Raw genomic sequence first — 12955 nt, forward strand, 5'->3', positions numbered from 1 at the left:
TTATGTGTATGCAGGGAAGTTTTCCAGGGCTACCTGATATGTGCTATTATAGCAGATTGAATGTGGATTGAATGTAGAAGCAGATGTGGTAATCTAGCTGTCTTTTATAGGTCAGAAATTAAGGAGGATTGCAAAAATATAAAGCAATGCTACTCTTTTAATGATTTTGTTTGAAAACACTTTTTCCATAAAAATATTATTTACATTAACATGTAATGGGTTTATTTTTGTTATTTTAAAATGCATTAATATTTTAAAATTTATTAATTTAAATTCTTTTTTTTCAAAAACAGCTTTATTGAAATATAACTGTTATATAAAATACTTATATGTTTAGTGTATATAATTTGATGAATTTGGATATATGCACATATCCATGAAACCATTGCCATAGTCAAGGTAATAAAAACATATTCATCACCTCCAAAAGTTTCCTCCTGTCCCCCTTCCCCTGTTTTTGTGGTAAGAACAATTAACATGAAATCTATTCTCTTTACAAAAGTTTTAAGTGCAGCAATATAGTGTTCTTAACTACAGGCATTATGTTGTTACAGCAGATCTCTAGAAATTATTCATCTTGTGTAACTAAAACTTACTACCATTTTTAATATAGCAGGTATTTATAGATGTATCCTATATAAACTAAAGCTCTTTGGGGCCCTTAGTAATTTTTAAAAAAGATTTATTTATTTATTTGAGAGAGAGAGAGAGAGAGAGAGCTGGCTGGGGGAGGGGCAGGGGAAGAGAAAGAGAATCTCAAGTAGAGTCGCTGTTGAGCATGAAGCCCTATGCAGGGCTCAATCTCATGACCCATGAGATTATGACTTGAGCCACAATCAAGAGTCAGATGCTTAACTGACTGAGCCACCCAGGCACCCCAGCCCTTAGTAATTTTTAAGAATGTAAAGTGGTCCTGAGACCAAAATATTTCAGATTTGAAATTCTAGTTATTCTAAAAATAAGCAAATAACATAGAGCCAGTATAATAGAACGTCAGATAATAACAAAGGTCGTGAAAAAAAAAATGCTGCTGGGAAAGGAAATAGATCAATTGGATGATCAGTAAGGATCACGATCTATGACCTGTGCTCTGGTTAAACTGAATCACCTAACCTTCCCTGAACACAGTCCATGCTTTTCTACTTCCATGCTTTGTAGTGCTGTTTCTTCTACCTGTTTTGTCTTTCTTCCCATTTTCATTTTTTTTTTTTTTGACAATCAGTTAAAATTTAGTGAGGACACGTGTGTGGAGGGATACAACGGGGTCTTCTCTATTCAGGTAGACCTCAGAGCCCATGCAGTCCAATCTCCCACGGAACAGGAGTGCTCTCTAGAATATCTCAGAGCTGGCTGTCCAGTCAAGATGTGTATACCCCACAGAAACAGGGTTCTCAGAGTAGCCCATTCCACCGTCAGGCACCTCAGGTGTTCACATGTCCCTCCTGGCAGCCTCTGACATGGGATGGGGTGGGGGTGGGAGGACGCTGACCCTCCAGACCAACTCTCGGGACGAGAGCAACTGAAGTGGAACCGGGACAGGAAAAGCAATAAGTTAAAACCAAGAACAGCCCAAGACATGGCAGGATGGGTGGAGGCATCACAGGGGTCCCAAGAGTCTCTGGCTTAATGGAGGCGGCGTTAGAGAGGAGGGGCTGACACTGCAGTTGCAGGCAGGCAGGGGCTCAGAAGGCTGGGTTGTCGATGCCCCTGGGTTGTTGGTGTACCCCAGCATATTCTTCAGGACTGAAGCTGTAGGGAGGGGGTGGTTCCATGGGGGGCAGGACAGGCTTCAGAATAATCTCGCTGTAGGGGGGCGGGGGCTCAGAGGTGGGCATCCTGACCCTCTCTCGGGGGGCAATGGAGGGTGGCTCCGGGGGCCCCTGGTGATCCACTGGGGGGCCCTGCTCCTGTTCTCCACAGCTGCGACAGAACCGCTTAGCCAGGCAGCAGACACACAAAAGGGGCAGAATGATGAGGAAGGTGATGACGAAGATCCTCAGGGGACTGGAGAATAGCTCATATTCTTAGCAGCAGTTGTCACCACAGCATTTGAATCCTTTGGGGCAGGTGAAGAAGAGTCCACATTTGGCTGCAGCCTGTTGGGGGCTGGCCAGCAGGCCGAGCAGCAAGGTGGGTACGAGGCCGGGGACCCAGGTGTCGGACATCCTGGCACGGGGGCCAAGGAGCTTCCGTGTATAGGGGGAGGAGGGCCCCATTTTCATTTCATAAATATCAGTTCTTTCAGGGCACAACTGAGATGTCCCCTGAGCCATGATTCCTTCTCTCATTTTCTTCTAACGGAAGTGATTTATATTTATCTCCCTTTTATTGTTCCTAGCCTCAATGATAATATTTTGATCTTATAACACTCATAATTTTATGCTTTGTACAAATTTTTAGTTATGTGTGTACCACTCATACCCTTGTCAAGTTTATGCAACTTCTTAAAGTTGGGGACTGTTTCTTTCTTTTTTTTTTTAAAGATTTTATTTATTTATTAGAGATCAAGCGAGAGAGAAACAGCATGAGAGGGGAGAGAGTCAGAGGGAGAAGCAGGCTCCCCACTGAGCTGGGAGCCCAATGTGGGACTCGATCCCAGTACTCCGGGACCATGACCTGAGCCGAAGGCAGTCGCTTAACCAACTGAGCCACGCAGGCGCCCCCTTTTTTTAAAAAATTATTTATTTATTTATTTGAGAGAGAGAGCATGAGCGGGGGTAGGGGCAGAGGGAGAGGGAGAAGAAGACTCCCTGCTGAGCAGGGAGCCCGATGCGGAACTCGATCCCAGGACCCTGAGATCATGACCTGAGCCAAGGCAGATGCTTAACCGACTGAGCCATCCAGGCGCCTGGGACTGTTTCTTATTTACCTGAGTACAAACCTTCTTTGTACCAGTGAGGCTTAGGTTCAGAAATAACAGAAAACCTCTAAATAATAGTGGTTTCATCAAGATGGAAGTGTATTGTTTCTCATGTAAGTCAGGCAGTGAACAGTTCAGGGCTCGAGTAGTGAGTCTTGGTATAAAAGTCTTTAGGGCTGGTAACTCCTTCCAGCTTACTGCTCTAGTATCCTAAGATTGTGGTCCTCAGCCTCTAGATAGCAGCATCATTGTTTCAGTAGGAAGAAAGGAGAGATAGACAAAGATAAGGGGGCTAACAATATGTATCAGCTCTCTGTTAAGGAAGGTTCCTGGGAAGCTGCTAAGGTGACTCTTCTATTTATACCCCATTGGTAGAGCTTAGTCACATGTGCATACCTAACTGCAGAGGAGGCTGGGGAATGTAGTTTTTTTTTTTTTTTTAAGTTTATTTATGAGAGAGAGAGAGAGAGAGAGAGAGAGGGCTCCAGAACGTGTGTGTGCATGTGCATGTGTTGGGGGAGGGGCAGAGGGAGAGAGAGAATCTCAAGAAGACTCCCTGCTGAGCGTGGAGCCCAAGGCAAGGCTTGATCTCATGACTCTGAGATCATGACCTGAGTCAGTTGCTCAACCTACTGAGCCACCCAGGTGTCCCAAGGCTGGGAAATGTAGTCTTCATTTTTAGTGGTCTTGTGCTCAGCTGTGGACAAAGGGGAGAAAAAATATTGGGGGACAACTCTCAGTGTCTCTTACACTCACTTCTCAAAGTGTCTACCATAGGTGCTAATTCCAGTTAAAGGCTTAATATTAACTAGCAGGTAGGTAATACCGAGCTTCAATTTCAGAATTATTTGTTGGAGAATGAATACAGGGGGACTTTTACTCATTATAATTTGCTTGTTTTCTTTAAAGGAGGTATTAGAAGTGATTAAGGAACTCTACAATCTATCTTTTCAAACTGAATTATGACAGTGTTCATCAGTTGCTCAATTGCTACCATTAGGCCAGGAAACCTTTTGTAGAACTCCCACTTTGCTGTTATCACCATTTCACCTTCTGCTTACCCTTCCCAATAGTGATAAAGACTTCATTCAACCCTTTCTTGCCAGAAGTGTCCCCAACCTTTCCTGTGTCACGTGATACCCTGGCCTCAGGTTTTCCCTATAGACTTATCACCCAAGAAAAATACCTCCTAGAGGGCACCTGGGTGGCTCAGTCGGTTAAGCATCTGTCTTTGGCTCAGGTCATCCTGGGATTGAGTCCCATACTAGGTTCCCTGCTCAGTGGGGAATCTTCTTCTCCATCTATCCCTCTCCCCTGCTTGTGATCTCTCTCTTTCTCTCTTGGGTAAATAAATAAAATCTTTAAAAAAAAAAAAAAGAAAAAAATACCTCCTAGAAAAAACCCTGGTGTCTTGCTCAAATTATTAGGCTTAGTATGCATATTTTTCCACATAAAAGTGGATAAAAGAACATTTATAACTTCAAAGTACTAAAAATATTGGAGCATTGAACCTATGCTCTGTATTTGTTTTCCAATTTCTTCTCACTGCATGCATATTTTTGCAAATAATGGAAACTTTAAGTTTTGAGCATGGATCTTTATTTATACAAAATGTTTCACTAGGATCTATAGAAGCATCCTCTGACCACCTCTACCCTCTCTTCCACACCTTTGCACGCACAATATCTACATCTGGTTTTTAGCACTTCCAGGAAGCAATCACTCCTTCACAAAGAAAAGTCTTGAGATTTCTACACCATTGGAGTTGTACTTAAAATGGTCCATCTGGTCTATAGTAATTGTCTGTAAATATAGAAACTTGCAGTTTTAGGATTAACCCAGAGGTTAATTCTTTGAAAAAGTTGAAATAAAAAAAGAGAACTTGTTAGAGATGGCATTTACTGTGCTTGTTGTTAATTTTTTTCTTTTTTTTTTAAAGATTTTATTTATTTATTTTGACAGAGAGTGAGAGCACAAGCAGGGGTAGGGGCAGAGGCAGAGGGAGAAGCAGGCTTCCCGCTGAGCAAGGAGCCCGATGTGGGACTTGATCCCAGGACCCTGGGATCATGACTTGAGCTGAAGGCAGACACTTAACCGACTGAGCCACCCAGGTGTCCCTTAGTTTTTCATTTGTACATGTCTTATTCTCTTTAGACTATATACTTCTTGAGGACTATGCTGAAAAAGTGTCTGAAACAGCAGTTATAAAGTGAAACAGAGTTGCCATTAGCTGACAAAAATTAAGACGATGATGATGAAATGGAATTTGTTTTACCATGGAATGAAATTTTCACAAAAAAAATGAACACTATAGAGGACGTGTTCATCATCTATCCATTTATCTCACAAATACTTATTGAGGGCCAACCACAGTGCCCAGCACTATGGTAGATACTAGGAAACAGTAGAGAGCAATATTGATATAGTCTCTGTCCTTGTGGTATGTACAGCCTAGAAGAGAAAGACAAAGAAATAAATGTAAAATATGATGAATTCTTGTCATAGAAGCACAGATTGGGAGTACTCAAGGTGAGGGGGCATTTAACCTGGTTGTAGTCTTTATGGAGTTTTTACATACAAATAACTTATATTCTTCTCATTTATAGGTGAGGAATTAGTCTCAGAAATTAGCAAGACCCAGGGCACCTGGGTGGCTCAGTCGGTTAAGCGTTTGCCTTCAGCTTGGGTCATGATCCCAGGGTCCTGGGATCAAGCCCTGCATTGGGCTCCTTGCTCAGCTCTTCTCCCTCTCCTTCTGCCTACCACTCCCCCTGCTTGTGCTCTCTCTCTCTCTCTCTCTGTCAAAGAAATAAATAAAATCTTTAAAAAAATATAGCAAGACCCAATATCCTGTAGGCTCAGACCTGGGCTTGTGACTCTAAACCCAGTGTTCTCATCACTGTCCCACACAGTAGCTAGAGTGCCAAGGGGTATGACATCTGTGGCTGTGCTGTGTCTGCTCCCAGTCTTTTTGCCCTCACCCCAAGCTTATAGCCCCCATTGGCATCAATTAATCATTGGCATCCATCGCAGCTGCCTGGAATCCATGTGGTGTTCTGGCCAGCATGGCCCTAAGTGCTCTTTAACTAGGGCTGGTAATCTAGTGTTCATTCTGGGAGCAGCCCCTGCAATTAGGAAAGGGGCCATGGGATCTTTCAAGCAGACAGAAACTAAAGAAACTCAGCCAAAAAGCCTTATTAGGATGAGCTATCATGCAGCAGTATGCTCAGTGGTCTGTTTTCCTGTCCTATTAAGTAGAAGTCAGTTGCTTCAAAGAGAAAACAACATTGAAGTGTCCAACTTCATTTTATTTTATGTTTAGTACTATTGAGTTGGACAGAATAATGAACACTGCTCTTGCGCATTTTCCTTTATCATTCTGAATACTCAACTGAATACCCAACATTCCCTGATTCTTCCAGAAAAACTTCTTTCTTATGAATTGTTGAAGCTCTCAGAAATTTCCAAGAGTCTCTCAGGGAGTAGTGTGCTCTATTAAAAACCTGGTAAAATTGAGGAGGTAGTGATAATTATTTCCTTGATTTGTGGTATAGTAGAAAGACCATGGACTTGGGGATCAACCTGAATTAGCTCTTTCACTTTCTAGTTGTGTCAATTTGGGAGAGTTTCTGGACATCCTTGTGCCTTAGTTTCTTCAAAGGATGGTTGTGAGGATTAGAAGAAAGATATGTAATGTAGCTAGTACAGTGTCTGGAATATAATTGATCCAATAAATGGGAAATATGATGGTTAATCCCCCCCCTTTTTTCCCCTGAGAACTCAGTGCAAATTCTAGTATCTCTCTAAACCTGACTTTTCTGGCAATGCTAGCTCCTCAGGACCTTTTCCTTTATTATAAATTTATTTCCTTTTTATTTATTGAGGTATAATTGTCCTAGAATTATATTGTTTCAGGTATACAACATAGTAATTCAACATTTGTATGTATTGCAAAATAGTCACCACAATGTAAGTGAAATAATGTGGTATTTGTCTCTCTCTGTCTTATTTCACTTAGCATAATACCCTCAAAGTCAATCCAGGTTGTTGCAAATGGTAAGATTTTAAGATTTTATTCTTTTTTTATGGTTGAGTAACATTCCATTGTGTGTGTGTGTGTGTGTGTGTGTGTGTGCATATATATATATATATATATCTTTATTCATCCATCAATGGACACTTAAGTTGTTTCCATATCTTGGCTATCATAAATAATGCTGCAGTGAACAAGGGGTGCATATGTCTTTTTGAATTAGTGTTTTCATTTTCCTCAGATACCCAGAAATAGAATTGCCAAATTGTATGGTAGTTCTATTTTTAATTTTTTGAGGAAACTATATTGTTTTCCATAGTGGTTGCACCAAATTACATTCTCACCAACAGTGCACAAGAGTTCCCTTTTCTCCACATCCTCACCAACACTTGTTATTTCTTGTCTTTTTGATAATAGTCATTCTGACAGGTATGAGGTGATATCTCATTGTGGTTTTGATTTGTATTTCCCTGATGAGTAGTGGTGTTGAGCATATTTTCATGTGCCTGTTGGCCACCTGTATATCTTCTTTGGAAAAATGTATAGTCAGATCTCCTACCCATTTTAAATTGGATTTTTTTGTTGTTATTTAGTTATATGAGTTCTTTATAGATTTTTGGATATTATCTCCTTATCAGGTACAGATATATGATCAGCAAATATCTTTCATCCAGTAGGTTTCCTTCTTGTGATGGTTTCCTTTGCTTTGCAAAAGCTTAGTTTGATGTAGTCCCACTATTTATTTTTTCTTGTATTTTTCTTGTCTTTGGAGTCAGATCAAGCCCCAAAAACCCAAAACATTGCTAAGATTGATGTCAAGTAACTTACAGCCTAAAGCAGCTAAGATGTCCTGGTATGTAAGCAGTGCCTGGTGTTGGGGACTTTGGGGATTATAGTATGCAAAAGTCAAAGCAGACAGTCATGCACAGTAGATCCTCTGCTATCTACATTCCCACTTCCTTTGTAGGAGACTTAGGGAATTAGCCCAGTCATTGAAGGTTTATAGGGTCCAAAACTGTAGTGGTGGGGTTAGATACAGACAGTGTAGATGATTGTAAAACATCAGTGAACATGTGGATCTTAGGACAATACTTCTTAAACTCTCTGTACCCTCTGTCTCAAAATCATCTGGAGGACTTACAATAAATACAGATAACTAGAAAATCTGGGGAATGGATCCTGGGGATATCCATTTTAAATAGGATACCGAGAGGATCTTGTATACTTTAAGGTGAAAGAAGAGTGGATAATTCATATTAGATGCCAGGTTGAGAGCCATATCAGAGTCCTGATACGAAGGATCACTGACCCTGTGAAGAAGTTACCTTTTCCTCACTCATTGAAGAGTGGTTTACAGAAAGCTGGTTATGTGAAAAAGAAATCTGGGACGAGGCTTTTGTCCTGGCAGTAGGATTGCAAGATCTCTGTATGGAAAGAGAGTTGAGGTTTCTGGAATAAGAATCAAGGCAAAAAGAATTCCAAGGACAAGAAATGAAGCAGAGAGACTAGGGATTGGGCAAGATATGACAGAGGATTTTTAACAGGGTTGCCTGTTTACCTCCCACTCTCCCCAACTAGGCTGTGGTCTCCCTGAGGGTGGCATTCATAACTTCTTTACCTACATTTCTTTTGTACTTAATATAGGCCTTAGCACAAAGTAGGTGATTCTGCTTTGAACGTAAGATAGACATTAAATGACTCACTTCAGTCAAACTCAGCAAACATTAGTTGGGTATCTACTCTGTGCAATGGCTTAACAACATGGTGGTGTTGTATAAAGTCCTTGTATAAAATATAGTCCTTGCTCTGGAGGAGACCAAGAGGTAAAAAAAAGAATGACCCAATTACAACGTTATAGGAGATGTTGAAGGGGAAATTATCTCGGGAATTGAGAGGAGAGAATCTTTCCCTGGGACGTAACAACTGGCCAGGATGTGTTCTACAGTAAAGGGCTTTCCAAGTGGAGAAAACAACCAGAACAGAGGTAGGAAGGAATGAAAATGAAGGTATCTTGGGAGGTGGTGTCTGGTCTCTAGTGGGTGAGAGCACAGCGCAGATCATGGGTAGTGGGTTCTGGACCTTGTGGATCATACTAACAAGACAAGGTTTATTCTGGAAACATTTGGATTTGTCAAAGTGTTTTAAGGGGTGGAATCATACAATTCAACTTCTATTTAGAAGCTGAATGTGGACTGCATGGTCTGGAGGAGGCAGAGAGGCTAGAACAATCTGGGCAGGGCAGCAGAGTGAGCAAAAGTTTAATTAAATGAATTACCGCTGAGGTACTAATAGTAAATAATGGTTTAAGACAGGTACCCTCTGAGTGAGCAGTTTGCCTTTGAATAGGCTCAACACACCGGAGGAGCTGTGAATACTACAATAGATTTACCAGGTTCTAGGAGGGCACTTTTGGTTGTCTGTTATTTATTCTCCCCACTCCACAGCTGGTTCTTGCTAGCTGACCTGCCCTGAAAATGAAATGCAGTGCTATGATCTGGAGGAGAATTCACAGGCTCCAGGGGACAGGTTGCTTTGTGATTTTTAACAATTGACCAGCATGAGCTCTTTCTCTTTACCTTGAAGAGTTCCTCCTCATGTCAAAGCCACTACAAATGAACATTATCTGTCAGGTCTCAAACCACACTGAGTTTTGAGAACAGAGCCAGCAACTTGTCTTTTCCTGAAATGGTATTTGGTCTCAGGACCAGGATTTACAAGCCCAATTGCTGTTATTATATGGATTCTTATTTTTTTTTAATATGGAACGCTTCAAAAAATAAATATGGAACACTTCACAAATTTGCGTGTCATCCTTCTGCAGAGACCATGCTAATCTCTGTGTCGTTCCAATTTTAGTATATGTGCTGCTGAAGTGAGCACTGGGTTCTTTTTTTTTTATTGTTATGTTAATCACCATATATTACATCATTAGTTTTTGGTGCAGTGTTCCATGATTCATTGTTTGTTCATAACACCCAGTGCTCCATGCAGAACGTGCCCTCCTCAATGCCCATCACCAGGCTAACCCATCCCCCTACCCCCCTCCCCTCTAGAACCCTCAGTTTGTTTTTCAGAGTCCATCATCTCTCATGGTTCGTCTCCCCCTCTGACATACTCCCCTTTTCTTCCTCTCCTGTTATCTTCTTCTTTTTCTTTTTTCTCAAAATATGTTGCATTATTTGTTTCAGAAGTACAGATCTGTGATTCAACAGTCTTGCACAATTCACAGCGCTCACCGTAGCACATACCCTCCCCAATATCTATCACCCAACCACCCCATCCCTCCCACCCCCAACCACTCCAGTAACACTCAGTTTCTTTCCTGAGATTAAGAATTCCTCATATCAGTGAGGTCATGTGATACATGTCTTTCTCTGATTGACTTATTTCACTCAGCATAACACCCTCCAGTTCCATCCACGTCGTTGCAAATGGCAAGATCTCATTCCTTTTGATGGCTGCATAATATTCCATTGTGTATATATACCACATCTTCTTTATCCATTCGTCTGTCGATGGGCATCTTGGCTCTTTCCACAGTTTGGCTATGGTGGACATTGCTGCTATAAACATTGGGGTACACGTACCCCTTCGGGTCCCTACATTTGTATCTTTGTGGTAAATACCCAGTAGTGCAATTGCTGGATCGAACGGTAGCTCTAATTTCAACTGTTTGAGGAACCTCCATACTGTTTTCCAGAGGGGTTGCACCAGCTTGCATTCCCACCAACAGTGTAGGAGGGTTCCCCTTTCTCCACATCCCCGCCAACATCTGTCGTTCCCTGACTTGTTAATTTTAGCCATTCTGACGGGTGTGAGGTGGTATCTCATTGAGGTTTTGATTTGGATTTCCCTGATGCCAAGCGATGTTGAGCACTTTTTCATGTGCCTGTTGGCCATTTGGATGTCTTCTTTGGAGAAATGTCTGTTCATGTCTTCTGCCCATTTCTTGATTGGATTATTTGTTCTTTGGGTGTTGAGTTTGATAAGTTCTTTATAGATTTTGGATACTAGCCCTTTATCTGATATGTCATTTGCAAATATTTTCTCCCATTCTGTCGGTTGTCTTTTGGTTTTGTGGACTGTTTCTTTTGCTGTGCAGAAGCTTTTTATCTTGATGAAATCCCAATAGTTCATTTTTGCCCTGGCTTCCCGTGCCTTTGGCGATGTTTCTAGGAAGAAGTTGCTGCGGCTAAGGTCGAAAAGGTTGCTACCTGTGTTCTCCTTTAGGATTTGGATGGACTCCTGTCTCACGTTTAGGTCTTTCAACCATTTGGAGTCTATTTTTGTGTGTGGTGTAAGGAAATGGTCCAGTTTCATTCTTCTGCATGTGGCTGTCCAATTTTCCCAACACCATTTGTTGAAGAGACTGTCTTTTTGCCATTGGACATTCTTTCCTGCTTTGTCAAAAATAAGTTGACCATAGAGTTGAGGGTCCATTTCTGGGCTCTCAATTCTGTTCCATTGATCTATGTGTCTGTTTTTGTGCCAGTACCATACTGTCTTGATGATGACAGCTTTGTAATAGAGCTGGAAGTCCGGAATTGTGATGCCGCCAGCTTTGCTTTTCTTTTTCAGTATTCCTCTGGCTATTCTGGGTCTCTTCTGGTTCCATACAAATTTTAGGATTATTTGTTCCATTTCTTTGAAAAAAGTGGATGGTATTTTGATGGGGATTGCATTGAATGTGTAGATTGCTCTAGGTAGCATTGACATCTTCACAATGTTGATTCTCCCAATCCATGAGCATGGAACGTTTTTCCATTTCTTTGTGTCTTCTTCAATTTCTTTCCTGAGTATTTTATAGTTTTCTGAGTACAGATCCTTTGCCTCTTTGGTTAGATTTATTCCTAGGTATCTAATGGTTTTGGGTGCAATTGTAAATGGGATAGACTCCTTGATTTGTCTCTCTTCTGTCTTGTTGTTGGTGTATAGGAATGCCACTGATTTCTGTGCATTGATTTTATATCCTGCTACTTTACTGAATTCCTGTATGATTTCTAGCAGCTTTGGGGTGGAGTCTTTTGGGTTTTCCACATACAGTATCATATCATCTGCAAAGAGTGAGAGTTTGACTTCCTCTTTGGCGATTTGGATGCCTTTGATTTCTTTTTGTTGTCTGATTGCTGTGGCTAGGACTTCTAATACTATGTTGAATAGCAGTGGTGAGAGTGGACATCCCTGCCGCGTTCCTGACCTTAGGGGAAAAGCTCTCAGCCTTTCCCCATTGAGAATGATATTCGCTGTAGGTTTTTCGTAGATGGCTTTTATGATATTGAGGTATGTACCCTCTATCCCTATACTCTGAAGAGTTTTGATCAAGAAAGGATGTTGTACTTTGTCAAATGCTTTTTCTGCATCTATTGAGAGGATCATATGATTCTTGTTCTTTCTTTTGTTAATGTATTGTATCACGTTGATTGATTTGCGGATGTTGAACCAGCCTTGCAGCCCAGGGATAAATCCCACTTGGTCGTGGTGAATAATCCTTTTAATGTACTGTTGGATCCTATTGGCTAGTATTTTGGTGAGAATTTTTGCATCCATGTTCATCAAGGATATTGGTCTGTAATTCTCTTTTTTGATGGGGTCTTTGTCTGGTTTTGGGATCAAGGTAATGCTGGCCTCATAAAATGAGTTTGGAAGTTTCCCTTCCATTTCTATTTTTTGGAACAGTTTCAGGAGAATAGGTATTAATTCTTCTTGAAATGTCTGATAGAATTCCCCTGGGAAGCCATCTGGCCCTGGGCTTTTGTTTCTTGGGAGATTTTTGATGACTGTTTCAATTTCCTTAGTGGTTATAGGTCTGTTCAGGTTTTCTATTTCTTCCTGGTTCAATTTTGGTAGTTGATACATCTCTAGGAATGCACCCATTTCTTCCAGGTTATCTAATTTGCTGGCATAGAGTTGCTCATAATATGTTCTTATAATTGTTTGTATTTCTTTGGTGTTGCTTGTGATCTCTCCTCTTTCATTCATGATTTTGTTGATTTGGGTCATTTCTCTTTTCTTTTTGATCAGTCTGGCCAGGGGTTTATCAATCTTGTTAATTCTTTCAAAGA

At 41.0% G+C, this 12955-nt stretch overlaps 1 non-coding gene and 1 pseudogene across 1 annotated transcript; both read right to left on the bottom strand.

Annotated features, from left to right (window-relative positions):
- Nucleotides 1-1682: 1682 nt before the first annotated feature.
- Nucleotides 1683-2165, bottom strand: LOC113933222 (annotated as a pseudogene).
- A 7504-nt stretch (nt 2166-9669) lies between these two features.
- LOC113917213 lies at nt 9670-9773 on the bottom strand. The gene has a single exon (XR_003518168.1). It is a non-coding gene; the product is annotated as a U6 spliceosomal RNA (small nuclear RNA).
- Nucleotides 9774-12955: the final 3182 nt, after the last annotated feature.

Source organism: Zalophus californianus, chromosome 4, assembly GCF_009762305.2.
Source record: "Zalophus californianus isolate mZalCal1 chromosome 4, mZalCal1.pri.v2, whole genome shotgun sequence".
Classification (NCBI taxonomy): Eukaryota; Metazoa; Chordata; class Mammalia; order Carnivora; family Otariidae; genus Zalophus; species Zalophus californianus.